Source organism: Scyliorhinus torazame, chromosome 12, assembly GCF_047496885.1.
Source record: "Scyliorhinus torazame isolate Kashiwa2021f chromosome 12, sScyTor2.1, whole genome shotgun sequence".
Lineage (NCBI taxonomy): Eukaryota > Metazoa > Chordata > Chondrichthyes > Carcharhiniformes > Scyliorhinidae > Scyliorhinus > Scyliorhinus torazame.
The window spans coordinates 105,451,370-105,456,297 of NC_092718.1; the positions used below are offsets into that span (position 1 = coordinate 105,451,370).

Genomic DNA, 4,928 nt, shown 5'->3' on the forward strand with positions numbered 1-4,928 from the left:
CTGTCCATTCCTCCCCCCTGCCCCCCCTACCTCCTGTCCATTCCTCCCCCCTGCCCCCTGTCCATTCCTCCCCCTGCCCATTCCTCCCCCTGCCCCCTGTCCATTCCTCCCCTGTCCATTCCTCGCCCTGTCCCCCTGTCCATTCCTCCCCCCCTGCCCCCTGCCCCCTGTCCATTCCTCCCCTGTCCCCCTGTCCATTCCTCCCCCCCTGCCCCCTGCCCCCTGTCCATTCCTCCCCCTGTCCCCCTGTCCATTCCTCCCCCCCTGCCCCCTGCCCCCTGTCCATTCCTCCCCCCTGCCCATTCCTCCCCCCCTGCCCCCCTGCCCCCCCTGTCCATTCCTCCCCCCCTACCCCCTGTCCATTCCTCCCCCCTGCCCCCTCCTGCCCCCTGTCCATTCCTCCCCCCCTACCCCCCTGTCCATTCCTCCCCCCCTACCCCCTGTCCATTCCTCCCCCCCTACCCCCTGTCCATTCCTCCCCCCTGCCCCCTGCCCCCTGTCCATTCCTCCCCCCCTACCCCCTGTCCATTCCTCCCCCCCTACCCCCTGTCCATTCCTCCCCCCCTACCCCCTGTCCATTCCTCCCCCCCTACCCCCTGTCCATTCCTCCCCCCTACCCCCTGTCCATTCCTCCCCCCTACCCCCTGTCCATTCCTCCCCCCTACCCCTGTCCATTCCTCCCCCCTACCCCCTGTCCATTCCTCCCCCCCCTACCCCCTGTCCATTCCTCCCCCCTGCCCATTCCTCCCCCCTGCCCATTCCTCACCCTACCCCAATCCCCTCCCCTATGTCCCTCCTCCTCCTCCGGCTGTCTCTGTCTCTCTCTCTCCCTGTGCAGTGGTTGCGATGGTTTCACAGTCAGTCAGTTCCGCAGACGCGGGTTGGGGCGTTTCTGCGGCAATTTAGACGCGGAAGCTGAGCTCAGGCCGCTCGGGAGAAAGGGGCTGAAGATTCGGAGACTCAACCTCCCGGAAACAGCCCCATTCACGGCGGCGGCTCCAACCCTCGCTCTGGGGCCGGGGAGAGGTGAGTGAATTCAGGACACAGGCCGAGCGGCGGGCACCCCAATTTAACAGAGTCACCCCCCCCCCCACCCCCAACAGAACACCTCCCCTCCCCCCCCCAACACAACACCTCCCCTCCCCCCCCAACACAACACCTCCCCTCCCCCCCCCAACACAACACCTCCCCTCCCCCCCCAACACAACACCTCCCCTCCCCCCCAACACAACACCTCCCCCTCCCCCCCAACACAACACCTCCCCTCCCCCCCAACACAACACCTCCCCCTCCCCCCCCAACACAACACCTCCCCTCCCCCCAACACAACACCTCCCCTCCCCCCCAACACAACACCTCCCCTCCCCCCCAACACAACACCTCCCCTCCCCCCCAACACAACACCTCCCCTCCCCCCCCAACACAACACCTCCCCTCCCCCCCAACACAACACCTCCCCTCCCCCCCAACACAACACCTCCCCTCCCCCCCAACACAACACCTCCCCTCCCCCCCACAACACCTCCCCTCCCCCCCCCCACAACACCTCCCCTCCCCCCCCCACAACACCTCCCCTCCCCCCCCCACAACACCTCCCCTCCCCCCCAACACAACACCTCCCCTCCCCCCCAACACCTCCCCTCCCCCCCAACACAACACCTCCCCTCCCCCCCCCCCACAACACCTCCCCTCCCCCCCCCACAACACCTCCCCTCCCCCCCCCACAACACCTCCCCTCCCCCCCCCCACAACACCTCCCCTCCCCCCCCCACACAACACCTCCCCTCCCCCCCCCACAACACCCTCCCCTCCCCCCCCACAACACCTCCCCTCCCCCCCCCCCACAACACCTCCCCTCCCCCCCCCCACAACACCTCCCCTCCCCCCCCCCACAACACCTCCCCTCCCCCCCACCTCCCCTCCCCCCCCCACCTCCCCTCCCCCCCCCCACAACACCTCCCCTCCCCCCCAACACAACACCTCCCCTCCCCCCCAACACAACACCTCCCCTCCCCCCCAACACAACACCTCCCCTCCCCCCCAACACAACACCCTCCCCTCCCCCCCCACACAACACCTCCCCCCCCCACACAACACCTCCCCCCCCCACACAACACCTCCCCCCCCAAACAACACCTCCCCCCCAACAACACCTCCCCCCCCCCCAAAACAACACCTCCCCCCCCCAAAACAACACCTCCCCCCCAAAACAACACCTCCCCCCCCAAAACAACACCTCCCCCCCCCAACACAACACCTCCCCCCCCCAACACAACACCTCCCCCCCCCCCAACACAACACCTCCCCCCCCCCCACACAACACAACACCTCCCCCCCCCACAACACACACCAACACAACACCTCCCCTCCCCCAACACAACACCTCCCCCCCCCCCAACACAACACCTCCCCCCCCCCAACACAACTCCCCCCCCCAACACAACACCTCCCCCCCACCCAACACAACACCTCCCCCCCCCAACACAACACCTCCCCCCCCCCCAACACAACACCTCCCCCCCCCCACACAACACCTCCCCCCCCCCAACACAACACCTCCCCCCCCCCAACACAACACCTCCCCCCCCCCAACACAACACCTCCCCCCCAACACAACACCTCCCCTCCCCCCCAACACAACACAACACCCTCCCCCCCCCCCAACACAACACAACACACCACCCCCCCCCCCAACACAACACCTCCCCCCCCCAACACAACACCTCCCCCCCCCAACACAACACCTCCCCTCCCCCCAACACAACACAACACCTCCCCTCCCCCCAACCCAACACAACCCACAACACCTCCCCCCCCAACACAACACAACACAACACCTCCCCTCCCCCCCAACACCAACACCTCCCCCCACCCCTCCCCCCCCCAACACAACACCACCCCTCCCCCCCCAACACAACACCTCCCCCCCCCCCAACACAACACCTCCCCCCCCCCCCCAACACAACACCTCCCCTCCCCCCCCAACACAACACCTCCCCTCCCCCCCAACACAACACCTCCCCCCCCCCCAACACCACACCTCCCCCCCAACACCACACCTCCCCCCCAACAACCACACCTCCCCCCCAACACCACACTCCCCTCCCCCCCAACACCACACCTCCCCTCCCCCCCAACACCACACCTCCCCTCCCCCCCAACACCACACCTCCCCTCCCCCCCAACACCACACCTCCCCTCCCCCCCAACACCACACCTCCCCTCCCCCCCCAACACCACACCTCCCCTCCCCCCCCAACACACACCTCCCCTCCCCCCCCAACACCACACCTCCCCTCCCCCCCAACACCACACCTCCCCTCCCCCCCAACACCACACCTCCCCTCCCCCCAACACCACACCTCCCCTCCCCCCCAACACCACACCTCCCCTCCCCCCCAACACCACACCTCCCCTCCCCCCCAACACCACACCTCCCCTCCCCCCCCAACACCACACCTCCCCTCCCCCCCCCAACACCACACCTCCCCTCCCCCCCCAACACCACACCTCCCCTCCCCCCCCAACACCACACCTCCCCTCCCCCCCCAACACCACACCCTCCCCTCCCCCCCAACACCACACCTCCCCCTCCCCCCCCAACACCACACCTCCCCTCCCCCCCAACACCACACCTCCCCTCCCCCCCAACACCACACCTCCCCTCCCCCCCAACACCACACCTCCCCTCCCCCCCCCAACACCACACCTCCCCTCCCCCCCAACACCACACCTCCCCTCCCCCCCAACACCACACACCTCCCTCCCCCCCAACACCACACCTCCCCTCCCCCCCAACACCACACCTCCCCCTCCCCCCAACACCACACCTCCCCTCCCCCCCCAACACCACACCTCCCACCCCCAACACCACACCTCCCCTCCCCCCCAACACCACACCTCCCCTCCCCCCCAACACCACACCTCCCCTCCCCCCCAACACCACACCTCCCCTCCCCCCCAACACCACACCTCCCCTCCCCCCCAACACCACACCTCCCCTCCCCCCCCAACACCACACTCCCCTCCCCCCCAACACCACACCTCCCCTCCCCCCACAACACCTCCCCTCCCCCCCCAACACCACACCTCCCCCCCAACACCACACCTCCCCTCCCCCCCCCCACACCACACCTCCCCCCCCACACCACACCTCCCCTCCCCCCCCACACCTCCCCCTCCCCCCCACACAACACCTCCCCCCCCACACAACACCCTCCCCCCCCCAACACAACACCTCCCCCCCCCAACACAACACCTCCCCCCCAACACAACACCTCCCCCCCCAACACAACACCTCCCCCCCCCAACACAACACCTCCCCTCCCCCCCAACACCTACCCCAACACAACACCTCCCCCCCAACACAACACCTCCCCCCCCCAACACAACACCTCCCCCCCCCAACACAACACCTCCCCCCCCCAACACAACACCTCCCCCCCCCAACACAACACCTCCCCCCCCCCAACACAACACCTCCCCCCCCAACACAAACACCTCCCCCCCCCCAACACAACACCTCCCCCCCCCCAACACAACACCTCCCCCCCCCCCAACACAACACCTCCCCCCCCCCCCAACACAACACCTCCCCCCCCCCCCAACACACCTCCCCCCCCCAACACAACACCTCCCCCCCCAACACAACACCTCCCCCCCCCCCCAACACAACACCTCCCCCCCCCAACACAACACCTCCCCCCCAACACAACACCTCCCCCCCCCCACACAACACCTCCCCCCCCACACAACACCTCCCCCCCAACACAACACCTCCCCCCCCAACACAACACCTCCCCCCCCCCCAACACAACACCTCCCCCCCCCCCCCAACACAACACCTCCCCCCCCCCCAACACAACACCTCCCCCCCCCCAACACAACACCTCCCCCCCCCAACACAACACCTCCCCCCACAACACAAC

The 4,928-nt window shown here is 68.6% G+C and overlaps 1 protein-coding gene across 1 annotated transcript in view; it reads left to right on the forward strand.

Moving 5' to 3' along the window:
* The first annotated feature begins 830 nt into the window (after window positions 1-830).
* pgap4 (post-GPI attachment to proteins GalNAc transferase 4) overlaps window positions 831-4,928 on the forward strand; it is a 22,477-nt gene continuing 18,379 nt past the window's right edge. Inside the window, exon 1 of the mRNA XM_072469072.1 lies at window positions 831-1,026. The gene's annotated coding sequence lies outside the window, so the exon portion shown is untranslated. The remainder of the gene's footprint in view (window positions 1,027-4,928) is intronic.